The following is a 27,211-nucleotide window of genomic DNA, read 5'->3' on the forward strand; positions in this document are numbered from 1 at the left end:
CGTAACTTTATTACCTACCAACTGTCATACTCCTTCGTAATGAGCGCCGACATCATAACTCTCAGTCTATGAAATATAAGACATCTTTATTAATTTTTCTCTCTGCTGTTTCGTGTTTCCCTCTTATTCTCATGTTCTCTTGTTTAATATCCAACTTTTTAAAGTTGTAAACGTTAATCGATATACCGTATTCACCGCTCCGGTGGCCTAGTGGTTAGAGCATCCGCCTCGGATGCGGGAGGTCGTGGGTTCGATCCCCGGCCGAGTCATACCAAAGACTTACAAAAATGGTACTAACATCTGCCTCGCTTGGTGCTCAGCATTAAGGGGTTAGTGTTAGGACCGGTAGGCCTGGTGTCAGGATAATGTGACTGGGTGGGACATCATGCTACATGTCTGCGGCATGATGCCCCAGTGCTAGACATCACTATAAAACTGCCACACTGCAGACATTGTAGTGACATGACTAAAGCATTCTTAAAGCTACGTTAAAAATCGAAATCACACACACACACACTCGAACTAGATAATTATAAGTATTGTTATAACACCCTTATTGCAAAAAATGCCTTTGTGAACTATATTTCATCCTTCATTGACTTTGTTCAAATTCCTTTATGCTTGAAGTTCATTTATTGAGTGCTGTTTTGTTGGAAGAACGAAACTTTTTAATTGGATGCATCTTTCTTAGTACTAAACACTTCGGACCAAAGGAACACTGTGACCTACATCGGGTACAAGTTTACAATGTCACTGTATGTGTGTGATGCCCCAGTGCTAGACATCACTATAAAACTGCCACACTGCAGACATCGTAGACTGAAAAATTATTAAAGCTACGTTAAAAATCCAAATCACACACATATACCGTATTCATCCCATTTTGTTTCTCTATCACGCGCAAAGTGTTATTCATCGGGCACTTGTCAGACTTTTACTATTGTTATTATTGTCTACATTGGATTGTGGTGGCCATACTACATGCTCAGTTGTATTTAAAACACTTTAAATTGCATAAGTAAAAGCACATATCATCCATCTTCTTTACATTTATACAGTTTCTTCAATTTCTTAGATCGAAAAATGTACCCACATTTTTTTTATCTGTCGGAAACGTGTTTAGTTCTAAGTAAAAATTCCGCTAACCTGCCACCCTAACTTTCCAGTCTCATGATTAACCTATTTTCTATATCTCTCGTTTGATTTATCATTGTTTGCATTTGTGAAAAGACTGAAGTCTCTGACATTAAGATGGTGATAACATTTTGTTCTTTTTATATTCTTCTGTCCAATAGTTTGAATTAAACAAGTTTCATACTTTTTCATTGCTATTTCTAAGTTTGATTATTATTTTACCAAGCACATAAGATTTTGTGTGGTGTTAGACATTGATAAGTTAACGCATACACGATAAAAAAAAAGATCTTCAGCTTCCTCATCATACTTTTTTTAATGGTTTTCTTGAAACTTTTTATAATATCATAATGATCATCGTTCTTTTTTTAACCACGATTTTAAAAAAAAGTGCTGGTTCGAATCCTACCACCAGGACGGCGTCAGTAGTGTGTCCTTCGGCAACACATTATTATTGACTCCAATTGCCTTAGCACTCCATAGCCTATTAAAATACCAACTCAAACCAAACTATATTCATGCATCCTTTTAATAATTGTACAAATTGATAATGGTGTTGTCCTTATGGGATACCTACCCTTCATATCCGAGGTTCATGTCTGAAAGTTGAAGAGTACAGGATATACCTCGAGTATATTCATCTGCAGTTAATCTACGCCATCCATAATTTGATATATGTGCACAGTAGAGCTAGAGCTTGTCTAAGAAGAAATTATGTATATTTACATTTGTACCTGAAGTATTTAGAAGTCATTTTGTCTTTAAGAATGTTGACGTGATAAAACTCGGGTGTTGAAGCGATATACATTGATGATATATTATGTAAAGTTTGTTTCGATATTGAATACCTGGAACTCGTTAAGTCATATTTTAGTAATTCTTTAATTCTGAAAGATAATTTATATGCACGCCTGCTGGATTTACTTTCATCTTGCTTCACGATTCACGCTCTACTAACCTTTTATCTCTTGATATTCCATTTAGCTTTTGATTTATTTGCACATGTATTGCATCTCGTATACCTATTTCCTTTTCTTGAATTCAACAGCAAATCTTTTACAGGAATACTTTTCACAAGTCATTTTAAATAATATACTTAATGTGGAAGGTATCGTTGTTACCGACCAGGTGCGCCGAGGGTGCAATATGATAGGGATTTATCTTTGTTTCCTCAACCAGTTTACTGACTGATATTTATATTGTGTAAAATTATTCAATTTAATGTTGTTTTTATTCTTCTTTTTTCTTTGCTCAACTTAGTAACTTTCAGCTTGTGACTGTTAGGAACTTTTATTGCCCATTAGTTGCCTTTTAGTTGCATACATTTAAATAGTTATGATGCCATTGTTCTCACTTGACAAGAAAAATGTGGAATCTTTCACATGTCAGAAGCAAACATCCTTACTCCACTAATGAATTTAGTATTACAAGCTGCAAAAGCTGTGTGCAGGCCAATTATTGTGCCTTATGACACGCAGAGGAACAAACAGCTTGAAATTAAAAGCATTGTCGATGAAAGGCCTGGATAAAATAGACTAATAGAAATTAACAAAGGAAGGCTTCAATTTTGTGTCAAATTAATTGGAACTACAAAGAAAACGTAAAAGGTGTATTTCACAAGTTAGATGAAGACATAGAGAATTTAGAAAGGTCACTCGTGTGTGTGTGTGTGATTTAAATCTTTAACGTAGCTTAAAAAAAAACAACAGTCATTTCGCTACGATGTCTGCAGTGTAGCGGTTTATAGTCATGTCTAGCACTGGAGCATCATGCCGCAGACATGTGGCATCATGTCCCACCCAGTCACATTATCCTGACACCAGGCGGACCAGTCCTAACACTAACCTCGTAATCCTGAGCGCCAAGCGAGGCAGCTGCTAGTACCGACTTTAGAAGTCTTCGGTATGACGCGGCTGGGGTTCGAACCTGAAATCTTTCTTATCCGAGGAGGACTCTGTAACCACTCAGGCGATTGGAGAGGTTATTTATATTAGAGGATACTAAATTAGATGAAACATAATGGTCTAGAGCAAATGGAAAATGATATCATCACCATAATGCAGTAGGTAGAAAGTGCAGTTGCAAAGCAAGAAAACAAAATGGTAGATCATATAATACAGATGCAACATTAACAAGAAAACAAAATGGTAGATCATACAACACAGACGCAACATTAATAAGAAAACAAAATGGTAGATCATACAACACAGACGCAACATTATGACAGAGCATACCAATCATAACAGCATCCCAGAAATGTAGTTGTGCGTTTTAATAAATTACTTAGGATCTGCAAAACCAGACGGTCGGAATTACAAAACAATAAACATCATTCGCCGCACAGCGTTAGAAGAAGCTTTTTATGCCGGTATATTTATTTATTCGTTTAATCGCTAGACAAACGAAGCGAGAGAGCAACACGGTTTTTATCGCATTTGATGTTGCTATAGTACCACCGGAAGCAATTAGAGTGTTGTCTAATTTGTATTGACGATATCTATTGACATTTTTAATCTACCAAGTAAGGCCATTTTTAGAGCTTACTCTTTTTAAAACCATGATCCTTTTAAATGCAGTTGTGTAAATGTTGATAATAACCCGTACAACCTAGACCAAAATAAATACCAAACCAAACAATTCAAAATGAAGTTTTTAATTTTGGTTATTTTTTGGATAATTTATGTTTGTATTTTTCCTCAAAAAGTACTTAAATCAATTCAAAAAGTTTGCATTCTCACACGTTTTCAAACGTGATCATTCTAAGCAAAAGAAAACCACAGGCAATACAATCTTTTTATTACATACCCATTTAATCTCACATGCGTGATCTTGGAGTTCGGTACAGCTGTTCAATCCGTATTTCCTTATTTTAATAGTTTTTCGATTTTGTTTTCCATTTCATTTTTCTCATGTCGGCAAATGTTGCAGATCATTGTATATTTTGTAAATTATTGATTTGATCGTTATATTTGATATCCATTCAGTCATTTATTTCAGTAAGAACCTATTCAGGGTCATGGTCTAAAAATAGCCAATCTAGGCAAGTCTGATTGTTATCCACTGAGAACATTTATATCACGGAAATGCTTCTAAATATTAATTGTGCATCATTCTGGTTAAAAAAAAGAAAGAAAAAGAAAGAAAATTCTATTTATAAATTTAACTCTTGTCCAGAAAAGCTCATTATCATATTGACCAGTATAGGTGACATGTTTATTATGTGACGGAACCATGTTTTCATTCAAGTTTCTCTTTTTAAAAAAAAATCAAAATCTTAAAAATCCTATCTTCACTGAATGTGTTTTTTTGTTGTTGGTTTGTTTGGTTTCTGACAAGGCGAAATTGTTTTGGAACCAAGGAGTATTTTGAATCTCTCTCTCTCTCTCTCATATCACAATCTACCTGTACTTGGGTATATACGTTACTAAATATTACCGTTGGTTTAGATCAACTTGTTCTCACCTAATTATTTCCCCTTTTTACAGGCACCATTCTTCACATTGACCAGACAATTGGCATTTTGGCACTGGGTTAGGGTTATGTAATCTTTTGCCAGATAGGGCTTGGAAAACAAAAATACCGCTGTCTAGATAAGCACGATGTGCCGCAGCTTTTCGTCCGCGGATACCAGTGTACCTTATTTATCACGAATGATCTTTGGGGCTCTTTGCGGAAGATACAGTACACCACGCACTTTGGAAAGAAAAATCCCCGCAGTCTCTTCGTATAACTGCACATCCATATATTATTATCACTCGTGTCATTCATTGTACTAAACATCATAAGTCATTATATTCGTGAATATAACACGATGCATTTGGCATTTATCATGACAGCTCTTCTAAATAAAATGATACATACATTACTACTGCTTTGCCTTCATTCTCGGAAAGATGTGAGTCATACAATTATATATGACATGAATTTTCTGATTTTCCAAGCTTAGAATCAAATAATTCGGAATTGATAACGTGGCTCGCGTCGTGCTATGGATACGTCCAGACTAAACTAAGTGTTTTTGCCCATCGAAATTTGTGCAGTTTGTGAAAGCTCTGCGATATATTTTTCCTTTAATTTCTATAGTGGATCCACATAGCCCAAAATATGTCGAGGCGTCATCAGAGTTTAACAATAGTTATTACTTTAAAAGATAAAGGACGTTATATTAAGAACATCAAATTAACTCGTGCGAAATACGTGGAAAGCAGTGTTGTGGCAACTGCCCAAACAAGCCCAACAACTGCAATGGGGTGGGGGGGAGGCGGCTGCTAGAATTTCTTGCTACGTCACTACTATAAAGAATAACCATTTTGGAATACTATATACTGTTGCGTTATAAAAAGAATGCAAGTTTAATTGGAAAGGTATATGCGTTTAGGTGTGCACATAATTTGTCTCTCTGATGAAGCACGACCTTGATCGTGTGAAACTCCAAAGTCCATACGGCCAGTTAACTAATTTCTGTATCTTTTTGGTGCATTCTACGTAACATTACTCCTCCAATTGATCTTTGACCTCGTCATCGTTATGTAACCACATAGTAGTTCCCCCGAGTTCTTTAAGGAGTGGCCATATCAGTGATTATCGTGAATCATCGTTAATGTTTAATCAGAAATACATCATAAAACAATGTCTGCTCTAACAATGCCTGTTAGAAAATACAAAAGGAAGGATTCTTTGCTATTGATTTAGTCAGAATTGCCCGGCATTTAATAAGCTTTAATTTTCTTGTGAAGAACTGGTCTAGAGAAAAAAAGCATACATCGTGCGCCTTGAATTGGTAGAGGTCTATTGCGTAAATCTGTCCATGTGTTTACTAATTATACATGTAGTATTTATTATACATCGTGCGCCTTGAAGTGGTAGAGGTCTATTGCGTAAATCTGTCCATGTGTTTGCTAATTACACATGTAGTATTTATTATACATCGTGCGCCTTGAAGTGGTAGAGGTCTATTGCGTAAATCTGTCCATGTGTTTGCTAATTATACATGTAGTATTTATTATACATCGTGCGCCTTGAAGTGGCAGAGGTCTATTGCGTAAATCTGTCCATGTGTTTACTAATTATACATGTAGTATTTATTATACATCGTGCACCTTGAATTGGTAGAGGTCTATTGCGTAAATCTGTCCATGTGTTTGCTAATTATACATGTAGTATTTATTATACATCGTGCGCCTTGAAGTGGTAGAGGTCTATTGCGTAAATCTGTCCACGTGTTTACTAATTATACATGTAGTATTTATTATACATCGTGCACCTTGAATTGGTAGAGGTCTATTGCGTAAATCTGTCCATGTGTTTACTAATTATACATGTAGTATTTATTATACATCGTGCGCCTTGAAGTGCGCCTTGAAGTGGCAGAGGTCTATTGCGTAAATCTGTCCGAGTGTTTACTAATTATACATGTAGTATTTATTATACATCGTGCACCTTGAAGTGGCAGAGGTCTATTGCGTAAATCTGTCCATGTGTTTACTAATTATACATGTAGTATTTATTATACATCGTGCGCCTTGAGGTGGCAGAGGTCTATTGCGTAAATCTGTCCATGTGTTTACTATTATACATGTAGTATTTATTATACATCGTGCGCCTTGAGGTGGCAGAGGTCTATTGCGTAAATCTGTCCATGTGTTTACTAATTATACATGTAGTATTTATTATACATCGTGCGCCTTGAATTGGTAGAGGTCTATTGCGTAAATCTGTCCATGTGTTTGCTAATTATACATGTAGTATTTATTATACATCGTGCGCCTTGAAGTGGTAGAGGTCTATTGCGTAAATGTGTCCATGTGTTTACTAATTATACATGTAGTATTTATTATACATCGTGCACCTTGAAGTGGCAGAGGTCTATTGCGTAAATCTGTCCATGTGTTTACTAATTATACATGTAGTATTTATTATACATCGTGCGCCTTGAATTAGTAGAGGTCTATTGCGTAAATCTGTCCATGTGTTTGCTAATTATACATGTAGTATTTATTATACATCGTGCGCCTTGAATTGGTAGAGGTCTATTGCGTAAATCTGTCCATGTGTTTACTAATTATACATGTAGTATTTATTATACATCGTGCACCTTGAAGTGGCAGAGGTCTATTGCGTAAATCTGTCCATGTGTTTGCTAATTATACATGTAGTATTTATTATACATCGTGCACCTTGAAGTGGCAGAGGTCTATTGCGTAAATCTGTCCATGTGTTTGCTAATTATACATGTAGTATTCATTATACATCGTGCGCCTTGAAGTGGCAGAGGTCTATTGCGTAAATCTGTCCATGTGTTTACTAATTATACATGTAGTATTTATTATACATCGTGCACCTTGAAGTGGCAGAGGTCTATTGCGTAAATCTGTCCATGTGTTTGCTAATTATACATGTAGTATTTATTATACATCGTGCACCTTGAAGTGGCAGAGGTCTATTGCGTAAATCTGTCCATGTGTTTGCTAATTATACATGTAGTATTTATTATACATCGTGCACCTTGAAGTGGCAGAGGTCTATTGCGTAAATCTGTCCATGTGTTTACTAATTATACATGTAGTATTTATTATACATCGTGCACCTTGAAGTGGCAGAGGTCTATTGCGTAAATCTGTCCATGTGTTTACTAATTATACATGTAGTATTTATTATACATCGTGCACCTTGAAGTGGCAGAGGTCTATTGCGTAAATCTGTCCATGTGTTTACTAATTATACATGTAGTATTTATTATACATCGTGCACCTTGAAGTGGCAGAGGTCTATTGCGTAAATCTGTCCATGTGTTTACTAATTATACATGTAGTATTTATTATACATCGTGCACCTTGAAGTGGCAGAGGTCTATTGCGTAAATCTGTCCATGTGTTTACTAATTATACATGTAGTATTTATTATACATCGTGCACCTTGAAGTGGCAGAGGTCTATTGCGTAAATCTGTCCATGTGTTTACTAATTATACATGTAGTATTTATTATACATCGTGCACCTTGAAGTGGCAGAGGTCTATTGCGTAAATCTGTCCATGTGTTTACTAATTATACATGTAGTATTTATTATACATCGTGCACCTTGAAGTGGCAGAGGTCTATTGCGTAAATCTGTCCATGTGTTTACTAATTATACATGTAGTATTTATTATACATCGTGCACCTTGAAGTGGCAGAGGTCTATTGCGTAAATCTGTCCATGTGTTTACTAATTATACATGTAGCATTTATTATACATCGTGCGCCTTGAAGTGGCAGAGGTCTATTGCGTAAATCTGTCCATGTGTTTACTAATTATACATGTAGTATTTATTATACATCGTGCACCTTGAAGTGGCAGAGGTCTATTGCGTAAATCTGTCCATGTGTTTACTAATTATACATGTAGCATTTATTATACATCGTGCGCCTTGAAGTGGCAGAGGTCTATTGCGTAAATCTGTCCATGTGTTTACTAATTATACATGTAGCATTTATTATACATCGTGCGCCTTGAAGTGGCAGAGGTCTATTGCGTAAATCTGTCCATGTGTTTACTAATTATACATGTAGCATTTATTATACATCGTGCGCCTTGAATTGGTAGAGGTCTATTGCGTAGATCTGTCCATGTGTTTGCTAATTATACATGTAGCATTTATTATACATCGTGCGCCTTGAATTGGTAGAGGTCTATTGCGTAAATCTGTCCATGTGTTTACTAATTATACATGTAGCATTTATTATACATCGTGCACCTTGAAGTGGCAGAGGTCTATTGCGTAAATCTGTCCATGTGTTTACTAATTATACATGTAGCATTTATTATACATCGTGCGCCTTGAAGTGGCAGAGGTCTATTGCGTAAATCTGTCCATGTGTTTGCTAATTATACATGTAGTATTTATTATACATCGTGCGCCTTGAAGTGGCAGAGGTCTATTGCGTAAATCTGTCCATGTGTTTACTAATTATACATGTAGTATTTATTATACATCGTGCACCTTGAAGTGGCAGAGGTCTATTGCGTAAATCTGTCCATGTGTTTACTAATTATACATGTAGTATTTATTATACATCGTGCACCTTGAAGTGGCAGAGGTCTATTGCGTAAATCTGTCCATGTGTTTACTAATTATACATGTAGTATTTATTATACATCGTGCACCTTGAAGTGGCAGAGGTCTATTGCGTAAATCTGTCCATGTGTTTACTAATTATACATGTAGTATTTATTATACATCGTGCACCTTGAAGTGGCAGAGGTCTATTGCGTAAATCTGTCCATGTGTTTACTAATTATACATGTAGTATTTATTATACATCGTGCACCTTGAAGTGGCAGAGGTCTATTGCGTAAATCTGTCCATGTGTTTACTAATTATACATGTAGTATTTATTATACATCGTGCACCTTGAAGTGGCAGAGGTCTATTGCGTAAATCTGTCCATGTGTTTACTAATTATACATGTAGTATTTATTATACATCGTGCACCTTGAAGTGGCAGAGGTCTATTGCGTAAATCTGTCCATGTGTTTACTAATTATACATGTAGTATTTATTATACATCGTGCACCTTGAAGTGGCAGAGGTCTATTGCGTAAATCTGTCCATGTGTTTACTAATTATACATGTAGTATTTATTATACATCGTGCACCTTGAAGTGGCAGAGGTCTATTGCGTAAATCTGTCCATGTGTTTACTAATTATACATGTAGTATTTATTATACATCGTGCACCTTGAAGTGGCAGAGGTCTATTGCGTAAATCTGTCCATGTGTTTACTAATTATACATGTAGTATTTATTATACATCGTGCACCTTGAAGTGGCAGAGGTCTATTGCGTAAATCTGTCCATGTGTTTACTAATTATACATGTAGTATTTATTATACATCGTGCACCTTGAAGTGGCAGAGGTCTATTGCGTAAATCTGTCCATGTGTTTACTAATTATACATGTAGTATTTATTATACATCGTGCACCTTGAAGTGGCAGAGGTCTATTGCGTAAATCTGTCCATGTGTTTACTAATTATACATGTAGTATTTATTATACATCGTGCACCTTGAAGTGGCAGAGGTCTATTGCGTAAATCTGTCCATGTGTTTACTAATTATACATGTAGTATTTATTATACATCGTGCACCTTGAAGTGGCAGAGGTCTATTGCGTAAATCTGTCCATGTGTTTACTAATTATACATGTAGTATTTATTATACATCGTGCACCTTGAAGTGGCAGAGGTCTATTGCGTAAATCTGTCCATGTGTTTACTAATTATACATGTAGTATTTATTATACATCGTGCACCTTGAAGTGGCAGAGGTCTATTGCGTAAATCTGTCCATGTGTTTACTAATTATACATGTAGTATTTATTATACATCGTGCACCTTGAAGTGGCAGAGGTCTATTGCGTAAATCTGTCCATGTGTTTACTAATTATACATGTAGCATTTATTATACATCGTGCACCTTGAAGTGGCAGAGGTCTATTGCGTAAATCTGTCCATGTGTTTACTAATTATACATGTAGCATTTATTATACATCGTGCACCTTGAAGTGGCAGAGGTCTATTGCGTAAATCTGTCCATGTGTTTACTAATTATACATGTAGCATTTATTATACATCGTGCACCTTGAAGTGGCAGAGGTCTATTGCGTAAATCTGTCCATGTGTTTACTAATTATACATGTAGCATTTATTATACATCGTGCGCCTTGAATTGGGAGAGGTCTATTGCGTAAATCTGTCCATGTGTTTACTAATTATACATGTAGTATTTATTATACATCGTGCACCTTGAATTGGTAGAGGTCTATTGCGTAGATTTGTCCATGTGTTTGCTAATTATACATGTAGTATTTATTATACATCGTGCGCCTTGAAGTGGTAGAGGTCTATTGCGTAAATCTGTCCATGTGTTTACTAATTATACATGTAGTATGCTTAAGAGGATAAAGACATCTCCTACTAATGTGATATGTAAAATGTTTGATAACTACGATTTTTTTTCGTAAGTTGTATTGAGTTACTTACTCTCCACCCCCACCCCACTCCCCCAAAAAAGATTTATCAAATCAACCTGCCGTGGTTTTGGACACGATGTTCAGCTGTCGACAAGAATGGGCTGATAAACCCGGTTATTCCAGAGCGAGAGGAATACCGTCATATCAGCTTTCCGTGTGGAAGCGCTTGCAGAGTGTACACGTGAACTGATCGACTACAGCCTTGATTAGCCTCACTGTCCAACGTGCACCATGTGGAACCCCATCTAATCACGCTTTTTTTTTTTTTTTTTTTTTTTTTTTTGTTCTTCGTATTTTACACCTTGCGTTCGAATCTGTTGGGTTAGTGCAGCTTTTGTATTTCATTTTTACAACCTGTAAAAACGAAACAGATGCAAAACCTGTGGCAACCAGTGCCGGATTAATGCATTCTAGCTCCCTAAGCACTGAAAATATTGTAACCCGCCTTCCTAAAAAAAATGTGAAACTAAAGACAAAACTAATAATCATTGCTAAAAAGGTGGGAAGATACCAGTGCTGCCATCATTCCAAATCAAAATACTCGTACATTCAGATCGAAATGGTCATATATAATTCATTAAATTTTATCATCAACACTTAATTTTAAATTTGTTTCTGGTGCCCCTGTTGGACTGGTGCCCTAAGCACATGCGTAGTGTGCTAAATGTGTAATCCGGCACTGGTGGCAACCTATGCTCCAGTCCTTGCATGACATCAGACGTGGATTGTTGTTGTTGTTGTTGCAGGATTTAACGCTATCTGTCAGCACAAGATAAGCTGACGGGCAGTATCAGTGGTGGAGGAAGAACCCGGGAAAACTCCTGAAAGAAACACCGACCCACGAGAAGTTACTGGCAATCTTTCTCACATAACAGGCGGAGTGAGGGAGGTGTAACCTGCTATATAGCACAGTGTATGGAAATATGCAGCCAGTGTTGGTCCCTTTTTTTTTTTCTTCTTTTCAAATAAGTATCATTTTATTAGACGTTCTCAAATAAATTTTTATCTGAGGTTCTCAGTTCAATATGGGTCCATAATTTGATCACCTCGGGTTTATAAGTTACAAGTCATAACATCTTTAAGTTAATTAAACTCTGGATGGAATTAAGATAAGAGGAATGCCTATCTGCCTTGACATGGATATATTTAAATAACACGATATACGGTTGGCAAGCTGCCTTGACATGGATAGATTTAAAATAACACGATATACGGTTGTCAAGCTGCCTTGACATGGATATATTTAAATAACACGATATACGGTTGGCAAGCTTCGTGAAGTGTTACGCGTATGCACCAAACCAAATCACTGCACGATTAGAACATGATTTGTTACAAAAAGTAAAGACAATTGTGCATTATCGCATGCATTTCCACGGACCTGTAGGACATATTCAAAATAATGAAATTCTGTCCCTCCCAAACAGGCAACATGTTTATGACAAGTAACAATTTTAGTAATGTGATCGTTCTTACTTTGTTGTTGTTGTAGGGTTTAACGTCATTTTTCAGCACACGATAGACTATACATGGCGGCCAGTATTAATCGTGGAGAAAGAACCCGGGAAATCCCCGGAAAGAACCACCGACCCTCGAGAAGCTACTGGCAGGCTTTATCACATACCCACATTGGCCGAATCCGATACTCAAGTTCTTACCTTGTAGAAAATGGAAGAATATATATATATATATATATATATATATATATATATATATATATATATATATATATATATATATATATATATATATATATATATAATATTTATTGGAAGATTTTTTTTATCCATCCAGCTGTGGTCATAACTACTTTATTAATCATTTAAGACAGATACATTAATTACATTAATTCTCACAACCAGTATCAGAGTAATGCATGAAATTCCTACGAAACATGGTTTCTATTAAATAAAAAACCACTAAATGTGAACAGTCATATCAATTAAATGTTGTATGGCATTCTAGAAAGCATGAGTTATATAATCTTCAAGACAAATGAATGCAAACAATTCACTTCTGAAATCGAGGAAACTTGAAGCATGGATTTAAACAAACAAACATTGGAAAATAATTAAAAACTTACATCAATGCATATTGTATATGATTGAGATTAGATTTTGTGCTTCCCGAGCCCTCGCTCGCTTATTATCAGAGAATCCCCCACCGCCGTCTCTTCTCTTGTTTCGGGTCTCTCAAATTTCCAGACATCATGTCTCTTGTACAATTTATAACGTAAGAACACTCTCTTCTCCCCGGAATCAAGAAGTTCTTGCATCTGCACAAAATCTAGGATTGACTAATTTCGCGAGGGAGATTACTTAAACATTGAATTTCGTCTGGGAAACACACCTACTCGTTTAGCTTAGCCAATCAGGTTTACTTCCTCTAACTGCCCAAAAGTGTAACACTCCCATCGAAGTCAGAATAAGTCTCTGTAGACCGCTTTTTTTAATAACTCTTCTGAAAAATATCATTTTATGACACCTGTTTCAAATGGTCCAAGATTTCCAAACATTTTGGGTCTGGTTTGTCTTAGCTTTTGTCATTTTCCGCTATTTGACCTTACGTTGACATATCTGTTTCACCGTTATCGAACGAACTAAAATTGAAATTAACTTATGCTTCCAAAAAGGAGAGGTTAGCCATTACAATCAGCCAAGCTATTGCGAGCCTAGCCCATACGTCAATCGTAATGGTTATGTGTCATGCTGACCATGAGAGAATGAACTGCGAACTTATCTCTACAAAATTGGCACCATTACACTGTACATATATGACAGCGTGACTTTATCATATGAGACAAATACATGGAATATTTAATATATGAGAATTAATTCTGATATGATAATGACAGGTCGATATAAAGAGTAGATTTTTTAATGTTCATTAAACTTTTTTTATTTTTATAAGCCTCATAGACCAATAAAATGCATCGTGTATATTGAACACATTGCTTTTCTACCATTGTTCTTAATATTCGTGTTTCAGACATTGATTTCCCATTGAATTTAACAACATTGTTGGAAAATTATAGTTTTGTTTTTCTTGAGTTGTTATATGTAGGTCTAGCAAGAGTTGAAATGTATTGAATCTGTAATTTGAAGATAGTTGAAAAAGAACATAACACAATATTTGCATCGAATATAGAATGGATAACTGTTTCAAATGCACATTTTTATAATTTGCTATCACCTGAACAGGTATTACCATTACCAAGAACGCTATTAATTTCAATATCAAACTTATTAAACTTTAAATGTAATTCTCATGCTTTTTTAAAACACGGAAGAAAACTTTTCTTCATGCAAGGGATAGTGAAGAGTTCTGTTTTTTCTGTAGTTGTACGCTACTTTTCAAGCAACTATATTCACTCATACTTTTAAACCAATCAAAATTAACGATATGAAACATTATTTTTAGGTATAGTTATCTTTGCCTTAATACAAATAAAGAATCTTATGCTTAATTACAATGTAGTTAATTCAAGATGTAATCATAGTTTTTATGTCGGTAGATTAAATTCTAACTAACGACTTGTCATGGAAAAGCTTTATGTGCAAGCTGAGAGTGCTTTATACTTGGAATTGTACAAAGAACGTAAACAACTCTTTCATAATAAATTTAGCGGGAGCAACAATATGTAAGCGAAGAACTTGTAACAACATACTGCATGAAACAATACGGGATCTACAACAGTAAAGTAGACATTGTCTACAGCATACGCAGCACTGGAAAGTGTAAGTTATATAATTTAAAAAACATAAAAATTAAAGAATAATATGCATATGATTGATGTGTTGTTGATGATTAGTGGAATTGTAGAAGGAACTTCTAGGGATTGTTTTTACTTGCTGTGCTTCGCTTATGCAGGCCGCTGACTTTTTAGACTTCTAAATTAAATGCAGCACAAGAATCAATTCTGTCTAATTTGTCTAAAACATCCTATCCTAGATGTCCTGTTTATCCCATATTTCCTGTATTTTCTACAGTTCTGTTTCCATTTCTTCATCCTCTTTCATTTCCATCTTCAGTTCTGTTTCCATCTCTTCATCCTCTTTCATTTCCATCTACAGCTATGTTTCATCCCTTCATCCTCTTTCATTTCATCAATAGCTCGCAATATGTAAGAAAAAATAAACATTCATCTAAATCCTCCCATGTGTTTTGTCTATTGAATTTAATTTGCTTTCTACTTCTATGCATGTGTAATTCGTTAGCCAATATCTTGCAGTCTTCGTGTGTTGCTATCATTTTTTTTTTTTTTTCTCTTTTGTATAAACTCTTCTCTACACGTTCAAACTCTGATTCATATGTTCTGGGACAGATGGAAAACTGAGTTTATCTTGCGAACTAGCATTCCTCTTGTTTTTATTGATGATCGCATTCTATGCCCCTGTGCAAGTTAAAACTGTATCTAGCTTTATAGTGATAATGTAAAAATCCTTTGTTGGCATCGGGAGTAAAGAAGGCAAATTTAGGTAGGTAGGCCTCTAGGATGCCTTTCACGGATATCCAGGTTGCCTTAATCAGGCTGCGTTAAATGTGCATCGAGGTTACAGCCAAAATGGGGATCTGAGTTGTCTTTACATTAGAAAAGCATTTAGAATTATCTGGGCTGCAATTATTGGTATTGAGACAGCCGTTTAAAGGCATCTATTTTGCTTGTAAATGCAGCCAAGGTGCATGTTTATAAATTAATTTGAACTGTAATATTATATGGCAACTATATTTGCTAGCAACTAAGCCTTATTTAAATTGTTATTTAACTTAACATTCATTTTTTATTCTGTGGAATAGAAACGGCTAGATCCAAATTGTGTCCAGAGATATTTTGACTGCATTTGGTTTTATTTAAATAAAACAAAGCAATAACAATACATATGTCTTTAGGGAGTCGCATCAGTGGAGTCGAGAATTGATGGAGCACAAAAAAACTCGAGAAGGAAAAAATAAAACAAAACTAAACAACCAATAAAACAACGCTCTGATCAAGCTTCCGTCGCCCACTCATTCGGTGTTTCCCTGATGCAGCATTCGCAGCGCTTAATATATAAAAATAAAAGTAAAAGAAACCCACATAAGACCAGACAAAATATGATTGTAGCATGAACTAGGCTGCACGCAAACAATATTTTTTGTCATTGATGTTTCTTTTTTCTTCCTAAAAAATGAAGAAAAAGGTATTGTGGGTATTTGAGCTATATTCTATATTAGCTATACTACTTTCGCTTTTTTATTTTTATCATTTCCATTTCAGTGCTGAATATTCAATAGTACAGTTCTTTGAAATTCAAAGACTTTTCAAATTATTTCGAAAACTTTTTTCAATTTATGTCTACACTAACGCTTAAAATGTAATTTTACAATGGGTACTTCAAATATGCAAGCAGCAGCATCCTTACACATTCTTCAGTCATCTTTATCCAGCAACTAGCACCATTCAAAAGGAATGCACCGAAATTCTGCAACCGTTGTGCATACCTGGAAATCAATTTAACCAGATCTCAAAGTATGAAGTAAACGGTATATGACGAGTTAAGAGAAAAAATTCATGCATCACACTCACGTACATCGGGACAGGCATTATAAAAATAATCATACCTTTTCCTCGGAAAAAAACGAGTTGGTAATACGCATATGACAATATACTGAATTGATTTGCATGTTTGCACTGAGTATTGATATTACCAGGAATATATAACTATTCCTGAATCTTCCAAATATAGAAAAAAAGACTTTGATGTTACTCGTGCAAACGTTGATCTCGAGTCAGTAGATACCCAACTCAGAATCTTAGCCATACGTTACCACCTTCACTCATGTAGTCACTATGTTCGGTAAGTTCTAAATTCTTGTGGTTTCTTATGTAATACGTATCAATAATATACTCTGCTAAATGGGTTCTTTCTCACTAGAAGACTATTGAATCATGCAGAGCGAGTTGTTCTTGACCACTTTTTTCTTTGTTTTCAACCGAGAGAGAAATTACGGATTACGTTAGTAGCACATTTGCTATAATAACCTTCCAAAAATCAGGTGATTCTAGGAGAGGTATACAACAGCATTGTGCACAAAGGTTACTATCAGGATTATAGCTTGGTTCAACAATTTCAAGGCAAAGCAGCGCGCATGTACTGACTTTATATTATAAATGTTCTGTTCATAATATAAGGGCGGTTTCCCCCGACTTATCACATCTCATATTGTATTCCTCTAACTAGAGTTTTTCACATATTTCGTCTTCCTTGAATTACATGAAATACATATTTCAAGAAATATTCAACTGATAGAAATGATAAAATATTCAGTTGAGAGAAATGATAAAACTGAGCCATAAAACTCACTCATTGGTGTAAGAAAAGTATTACCCACTCTCCACAAAACTTAATTCTGTCCCCTGCCTTAAAAAAAAAAAAAAAAAAAAAAAAAACCTTTTTTGATGTTGCTTTGGCGATGGGTGAGCCACTATCTCCACTTCTGATGAAAATAAAATATTGTTATTGTGGGTTATTCTTTAAACTGGTTCCTGATCGCTCTCGGTTGTGGTCGACTTGCACAGGGACATTCTTGTTCCCTTTGTCCTACTCTTGCGTCACCGTCTTTAGTGGTCTCTCTCTCGATCGCCTTGTCTCTTATCCTGGTCGTCCGCTCTTATGATCCGTCGTTCATTCTTACATCAGTCATGGAAGCTATTTACCTGATAAAGCAAATTAGAAGCGGCCTAATCCTTTGATCATCTTCTCACATCCTGAAATCAATATAAACTAGGCCTACACTCTCCGTTACACTTCAGAATAGTCAGTATCGTACTTCATAACAGACACTTGCTGCTAATTGGTTGCATGTCATAACCTTGAATTCAAAACAACAGTGGCGCATTTGTCTACATACACTCGATTTTCTCTCTTCCCGTAGACAGTTAACATAGTACAGAAATATTAATGTATGACTCCGATAGAACATGTTACTATTACTAATTGATTGATAGCAAAGTCTGCTCTCTTTTAATGACAATTAAGCGCTGCAGTGTGAACTTTTAATCACTATCTTAAACTAACTGTCTGCGGCATGCACACATAGGGCTGATCAATAAATAACTACATAGATCCACAAAGCTGCTTAAATGTTAAATCATCCAATTCATCTTCTAAAATAACTCGCATCATAGTTAAACAAATAGATTAAACAAAATTAATTTCTTAGCTTAAACTACCTATTTCTAATAAACAGAAGTTCATCGGTATTAGACATCCTACAGACCTAATAATGTTCAATTCTCAGCATACGTGATTAATATATCATTTAAGACAAATAAGTTCAAACACTTATCTTAAGACTCATATCAAAGAAAGATTTTGTATGAAATTAAGACACAGTACCATTGTAACGTTGATGTTCTCCCATTTCCCCTTTAGCAGAATCGTCTCCTTACAACATCGCTGCGTGTCTCTTATACGCTCTCAACTACACGTCCTTTGGACAATCTTTACGAGATTTTCGCCCCCACCCCCACCCCCCGTCAAGACCTTTCGCCTCGCCCAAAAATTCCACATGTTTTTTCAGTGTAAGACACTTTTATAATACAAGACTTCGCCTGGGAAACACACCCCACAGCGTTATCTTACCGAATCAGAGTTCAGGTTTATCAACCCTCCATTATTAACGCACGTCCCTCCAGAGTTTGGGAATTGCTACATTCTCGTTTCCTTTAATATACGATCTCTACAAAGTTTCATCCTAAGACAAATATATCAGCAGAACAAACTTTGTTTCTGCAACATTTCAACCCTTGGCATTTCAATAAACAAAACTAATTTATTTTACCAGACTCCAGTTCCGCTTAACATAGTTATCGAACGGAACCTTGTTAATAATTAATCAAGCCCCTGCCAGATGCATTCAGTTACTAGCGTCCTCAAACAGACCACGTATTTAATCCCGGTGACAACTCTAATACATTAATCTTAAATTGCTATGTATTACAATGACATTTGAGAAATTCACTGTTACATATTGTTTCATTTCTAAGCAATTTTTTATGATTTCTTATAATTCGATGATTTCTTCAAGACAATTTACAGGTGTACACTAGACCCCCACCCCCGAAATTTATAATATTTTTAATTATGACAAAACCCGAATATTCACAAAAGCATCATAAGGGAGAGATCATTTAATTTTCGGGACTGGGCTTGTATTCTTTCCAAGGTCATTTCCGGCCCTCAAATAGCTTCTAAAATATTTTTGGTCTGATTTATCGACCAAAAATGGACCTATAATGTCCATTAGAAATTTGTTTTTTTTTAAAAAAACGTATCTTGTGGTAAAAGCTATAACAATTATCCTGGTTGCAAAGAATATCACACACACACACACGTACACACACGCACGCACAAACACACGAATCGGGAAAAATTCTGGGTTCCAATATATTATGAGAACTGAGTGGTCTGAACTGTATGCACATCGAATGATCCATTTTTGTCCATTTTGTGTTTGTTTCGCCTGTGAATAACAAGAAATATGTATCACCTTTATGTGTGTTCTACGTCAGTGTGAAGGGGCAAATTTCTGGCGATCTATGAAGAACATATTAGCTGAGGCCAGAGAACAATTAATTAAATTTATGGGGACAGGTGCTTATCAAATCGCCATACTGCCATGATCAGTAATGTCTTTTCAAGGGGAGAATTTCTTTCTTAATTAAGCATTTGTTTATTTAGCCAACAGAAGACTGGCGGAGACAAAAGCTAACTTCGATTCCAAAGTGTAAATGTCAAAATTGAAAGATCGCAGAAACACTGCTACTCAAACTACAAGGTCAAGTTGACCACGACTTTGGTGCCTCTGGAAAAAGGCGGCAGATATATTTGATTCTGATTGGTTATGTTAAATAAGGGGCGTATTTCCCACACTAAATTTTCTAGTTTTACTATCGCCACATCGAAGATTTTAATCAGTCTAAGCCTTTCTTCAAGAGAAAACAAGTGTAGAAAACTCCGAGCGTAATTTGGGAGAAATTGTCTCGTAAAACTGTTGTCGAGAAAAACGGACGAACAAATTTGGCGGTAGAGCGAGGAACGCTGAAAACTCGAAGGTATTTGTGACAATTCCATGTAATTTGTTGATGCCATATATAATGCTTTGCTGAATTTATTTGCTTATATTTGCATGAATCTATTTGCTACATTCGTATATCAATTTGCTTTATGAAGTATACCTGTGTTAAGTTTATGCATAGGAAGTAGTACATTAATCTTTAGATAAGTTTAACGAGTTGTTTGAATTAGTCGTCTTGTTTGCATAAGAATTAGGTTCTAAAAATTTCATGCACTACATTAGTTAATATGAGTTACGAGAATCCGTGTGAATTCACCGAATTTAGATTTTCACGTATGATTAAGGTTGGGTGTGTATTCGCCGAACATGATGTAGGAAGTCATTTAATGTCTTTCATTTATTCACTTGTGTTAATTGAGGCTGGCTCGGAACCGTTATGCCTCGTGTGGTGTTAACATGTGATGAATTAACCATTCGACTAACTAGGGTCATTATAGGACATGTGGGGCCGGCTGATAGCCTTAGCATCTGTTTAGCACCGATAGTAAGATCTGATAACGAGAGGGGGATAATGCAAGCCCCTATTATCCTAAACAACAGAAAATTTAGGTTGTCTCTATTTATAATTTTTTAAAGGGAGAAAATAGCTCCTGCGACGTATTATCTCTGGGACGTATCCTGTGACGTATTAATCCTGAGACGTATAGTGAGACGTACTTATCCTGAGATCCAGGTATCTGTGAATCTACGTGCTACGCACAGAGTGATGACCGAAAGAGGCAAGACCGACGGAAGTCGAAGGAACAGCTACAGTGGAAGTGGAATGAACGAAGAAACAGGTTATGCAATTGTATAAGGCATTGACTTCGATTGTTCACTCGTTCCTATGAAGAACTAAATCTATCAGTAAACAGATCGGCTACTTTATTTAAATATAGTTGTGTTGTTTCTTTTTGTAATTCGGTGAATGTTTTATTTCTAGAAGCAGTGTATATTCCTGATGTAATGAATTCTCAAAGTTGTTTTATGTAATTGATTAAATCGTTGTTTACATGTACGGGGGTTCGTGTTGGTCTGTTCTATATATCTGCTCAGATCTTTATCTATTCCACCTCTTATATTTATATTTACTCGAATCGGGCAATAACATCGAGTGTGGTCAACCTCTAGATAACGAGAACCAAATTAAGCGGACACATTGAAAGAAGGTACAATCCGCCAACCCACAAACCTCTTGCAAGAAGAGGGGACTTGTGTAAGGTTTCTATAAAGTGGACCGTGGGTACGTGTACAATCAGCTTCCGTACTCAGTTGAAACTTTGGTATAAAATTACTATATGACTGAATTCTGTACCCGGATACGCTATAGTTGCTGTCTTGATTACATGGACGGAAAAATACTGGACGTCATTATAACGCTGTTTTCGAGCAAAACAACGCGTTTCGTGGAAACTTTTATATGGATGTGTTATGTATATTTGATTTAATTATATCTAATTTAATATATATTTATTTCAAATTAATTGTTTGTTATTTTTCTATTTTATTTTTTATTGCATGCTATTGTAATGTATATTTATTCTCTATAGATGATACTTTTTTCAGAAAATAATTTGACCTTGACTTAGTTTATAAACACCAGGTGTTGATCTAAATCCTGACCTTGTTTCAAATTTTTTAGCAAACATCTAAACAAGTTCTATTTTATTTTAAAATGATTGGTTGTTGTCAAGGTCATGATGGGACTTCGTTTTTAAGATGTAAACAATTGCTTTTTTTATCATTATTTATTTCTTAGAGTAAAATAATTGATTTTCTTCAGGGTCACACTGGGTAGACGTGTTCTTTAACAAGTACTAATTTCTATAAACTTCCAGAACATGATCAGCGTGACCCCTTGTTTACGTTTAGAAGACATATAACCTATGTTTTAGAGAATTATTCTCAGTAGAAACTCTGCTGTTAAACTGGAAGTTGTATGTTGTGCTGCTTGGAGTTATTTCAAATTACTTGGATTCAAAAGGATTAATTCTGTTATTTTTCTGGAAAATACATGTGAGATTCTTAATCAAAGACAGTTCTTATAGAAATTTATTTTGATTTCCGAAACCGGAGTGATAATTCTTGTTTCTTCAAGGAACTACAGATTTCACCATACATAATCATCTTCCATCTTGGATTCTTCGTCGGGATTCGAACTTGAAATCAGTTGAACATTTTGTTTTTAGGACTACTAAAATTTTATTCTTGGATTATTTTTGGATTTGATTCTTAAAACAGCAAGTTCATATTTTTAAAAAAATGTTTACAGAATTTTTACAGGGAAATAAATTATTTAATTTTTTTTTCTTCAAAACTTGTTGTCTTGACTTTCTTGTGTTACTGTTTATTCGAGCCTAAACACGTGACATAAGAGGATGTTTTGGGTATAAAATAAAATACAGGTACATTCGATAAAGTATACGCTAGGCGCCGCAATTGCTCAGTGGTTATCGTTCCAGACTCCCCGACTGTAAAGGCGAGAGCCCAATCACACTATCGGATCAGTCTGGGTCGCGCTATCGTGACATGTCCTTGGGCTGCTTCAGCACTATATAAATATATTTGGCCGTAAATCACCAGACTAAACCAAACCAGTCAAGATAATTCGTACACCGAATTTTCATATATATATATATATATATATATATATATATATATATATATATATATATATATATATATATATATATATACTTCACATGCATGAATAATTTGTCTGACCACGCGAAGCAATATAAGAAACCTAAGACGGGAAACTTCATATATATATATATATATATATATATATATATATATATATATATATACGCACACACACTGGCCAAAGCAAACTTTTTTCCATAACACTCCCTCTAATCCCACATAATCAGTGATCGGCAAATTATATCCTTATCCCACCAATTATAGAAATGGACTCTTCCAGTCGGATTGACCTCGGGGCATAAAATTGCGTAGATCTGGGTGTATAGACGGTGCTTGACCTCATAAGGACACGGCGTGGCGGGATTTTCTCGCCTTTCAGTGGCTTACGATCAACAACGTTCACCCTATCTGGTCGATCTAGTTTTCACCCTATAAAAAATATACAAACAGCAATAAACTAGTTTTTATCAAAAGACTTGGGTTAAATTATACTCTCTCCTCAAAACAGTCTAGGTTATGACTAATTATGTAAGAAGTACGTTTATAATATTGTTGCCAGCCGACTGAGTTAACCTGTTGCAGATGTGAGCCATTGTGCGGAGTATTTTCGCGCCGAAGTGATCTATGGTTTATTTGTGTAACGTTCTGACCGAGGTAGGCATATGGGTCGAGGACCCACAATGGGGATAAGCAACGAGCTTTAAATTCGACACACTCATCAGCACATTTAACAAAATGTAAAAGTTAATTGAAGGTAATAGTAAAGGTAGATGATTATAAGAACAATGGCACGAAGAAAACTTATAAAATAACACTTCTGCTCTAAAGCGGTGAAATCGTGTATATTTCGTATGGGAACAAACTTGACATGCATGAATAATTTATCTGACCACACGAAGCAATATAAGAAAACTAAGACGGGGAAACTTTAGAAATCTATCTATCTAGTGGTGCAAGTAAATAAAAACTCGTACCTGCTGTTCCCCCCCCCATATATATATATATATATATATATATATATATATATATATATATATATATAGCTTAATAAAAGTCTATTGCGATTACTTACTGCCTTGCTCTAGACGTATACTAACAAAACTAACTTGGCCAAGCATATATGTGGTTCCACTTCTGTCATTTAACTGTCCCAGTGATTAATTTTTTAAATAAAAACAAAAAGAAGAAAATGTCGAGTTAAAGGCATGTTCCAATAAGAAATCTCCAAGTTGTGTTTGATTTAAACGTTTCTACATATATATTCCATCAGTACTATTCACACACACACACACACACAGACAGACAGACAGAGGAGCGTTTTGAACTATTCGTTCTCAAACATGACAGCATATCAGTTATCTGTTCTGTTTTTCCGAGTGATGTAATGATGAAGAAAAATACTTGAGTTCTACCTTCATTCGGTAAAGCATTTTTTAAATTGTTAATTGCAATATTTATAACATTTTGTCTTGTTCCGTTCCCCCCCCCCCCCCTTGATCTCTATGATGTAACTTTTCACTTTCACAGCTTTCCTTTTATTTGCTTTACATTTTTACAAGACTTACAGCACAAAAGCATTTACGAGGCTGGGCAAACTGGCATGTATCACTGCTTGGCGCATAACCAGTACCTGTCAATGCATGACTGTATAATTGCACTCTAGACTCGGCGCCTTAAACGGCCACTACATGTAGTACCTCTTTTGTTATGTGTTGATACACAGTCGTTCAACAACGTTTTCCCAGTTTAAATGTAAAATGTATCCCATAACTGAATTTTGATGATTTCTAAATTAATCTAAATGAAAGACATTTTCTATACATTAACTTTACATCAGACATACAGGAAGTTGTTAGTGTTCAAATTGACATCCAAAAGGTTTTCACGTTTCTTTGAATGGTTTTAATCAAGGTCTGGGATATATGCATTTGTAATCTTTTAATTAAAGAATATATTTTGACTACCTTATATTTCTTACCTATTTGTCTGACTATGATAATTCGACATCCTAATTGCTCTCTCTCTCTCTCTCTCTCTCGCTCTCTCTCTGATATTCACTCCATAATCAATATCACTTGAAGATATGATGTATATGAAACTTTCACTAGATTTGGTACAGTGGGTAACATGACATGTTCATTGTGTTGTTTGTTTGAGCAGTGTTGAAGGGTTGCATTGTACCGCTCAATCATTGATATTAATACTATATACATGTACACATGTTAGGAATGACTGAACAAGAAGTGCATATTTTCACCACAGGGATCCCACTCGCACGGCTATATGCGCTTTTTACTTAATTCCGTACGTCTTTTAAACATGCTTCAAGCTGGCCCATGCAAGTCACTCGGTAGAACCGTACACATGACCTACAGGCTCCATACAGCCGTATATATGACATATTGGTTCTATGAACGACAAGGCGGCCAAGGCAAAATAAGAGCTATCTCCCTTTGAACGTTGTAAAAGAAAAATGAGATGAAGAAAAAAAAAGAAATATATATATATATATATATATATATATATATATATATATATAAAATAACAAACAACAAAGGCTACTTAAAGTTCTGCCATTAATGTGCCGCTAGGCTTACCCTATTTTAACTTTAAAAAATATGTCATTTCGGAGAAGGGCTCTATTTGTACCACTATCTGTATCGAGATTCAATAATGACTGAAAAGGAGGCCATGTCCGGAAAAAGAGAACGTATGGTAATCCTAACACCCACTGCCAAGCGAGTTGTATCCATTGCTAGTGGCATTCGGTATGTTCAGATTATTATTATACAAGTTTCAGCACAGATATTGTCTGGAAACGACATATTCTATCTAATGGGTTTAAATCGCCAAACATGATCAGATGTGGTGTTGTTTAAGACACCTACATACTGACAAAATACGGAAAAGTACTATTACGAGAAAGTGTCAAAAACTTTGCCAAAATAGTACCAGTGATTATTACTCCAAGTGGCAGAATATTTAAAAATATTTCAAATGTAATCTAATCATCTTAAGGTAAAACAACGCATAAACACGCACCCACTACTTCCACTCCTTGACAAAATGTCTTTGGATCAACAAAGTTTTCCATAAGTTTATACTTTTCAACGCTTCTGTTTTTTTGATGTCGGTTTTGACGTGTGTGTGTGTGTGTGTGTGTGTGTGTGTGTGTGTGTGTAGCGGAACATAACTTGTTTATAGATATAGGTAGAGGCATAAGGTTTTCATCCCCCTCTCTCTTCCCCCCACCACCAGCTCCGGTGGCCGTAGAGCGTCAGTCTCGGATGCGGGAGGTCGCGGGTTGGAACCCCGGCCGAATAATACCAACGACTTCTAATAATGGTACAAGCAGCTGCCTCGCTTGGCGCTCAGCATTAATACGTTAGTGTTAGGGCTGAGCGGCCTGGTGTCAAGATAACGCGGCTGGGTGGGACATATCATTGGCATGATGCTCCAGTGCTAGACATCGCTATAAACTGCCACACTAGACGTCGTCGTGATATGACTGCGTTAAAAATCAAAATCCAAAACACTCAGATTGGCTTGTTTATTTTTTGGGGAAAACCCATTGTTGCATGTTAAATTTGATATTGATTACACTACGTGCGTGACATTTCAATACAGGGCCCACTTTTGAATGTACGTCCCACACTGCCAACACATTCTATTCTTATGACTGCCTGGTCTTTGGTTGTGTCCATTAAACATTTTTTTTGGTAGAATAAGTTTAATACCTCTAGGATGGTATGGTTGACTTGGGAGATTATTGACTAAAGGGTTTCATTAGACCCCAGCTTTGGTCAAGGTATGTGAGTATTGACTAAAGGGTTTCATTAGACCCCAGCTTTGGTCAAGGTATGTGGATTATTGACTAAAGGGTTTCATTAGACCCCAGCTTTGGTCAAGGTATGTGGTCTTGACCTATTCTTAATGTGCAGTTACGATTATTTTCTTAAAAAATACGTTAGCATCACAATGCCTTCTAACCTTTTTACTTGAGAATCTCAATATTGCTTTCTTACTTTGAGTGGAATCCATTCACCAAGTTTGGTCAGCATACTTATTCTAGAACAAACTTTATTTGACCTTTGGACTCCCAACTCAGTAGGCTCTTCCATATCTAAAATGAAAGACCGCCACAAACTTTGGCCAAATTACTCAATTTTTTTATGCAAATAAAAACAAAGCATTGTTATTCTTTCAGTCAAAGTGACATTAACTTTCGATCTTTTTATCCCAAACCAGTTGGCTTCTTTCTTTCCAAAGGTGAAAGTAATCAACAAACTTTGGTGTAGGTAAATCGACGACAACTGCAAC

This window comes from Sinohyriopsis cumingii, chromosome 2 (genome assembly GCF_028554795.1).
Source record: "Sinohyriopsis cumingii isolate HCF-2022 chromosome 2, ASM2855479v2, whole genome shotgun sequence".
Taxonomy (NCBI): domain Eukaryota; kingdom Metazoa; phylum Mollusca; class Bivalvia; order Unionida; family Unionidae; genus Sinohyriopsis; species Sinohyriopsis cumingii.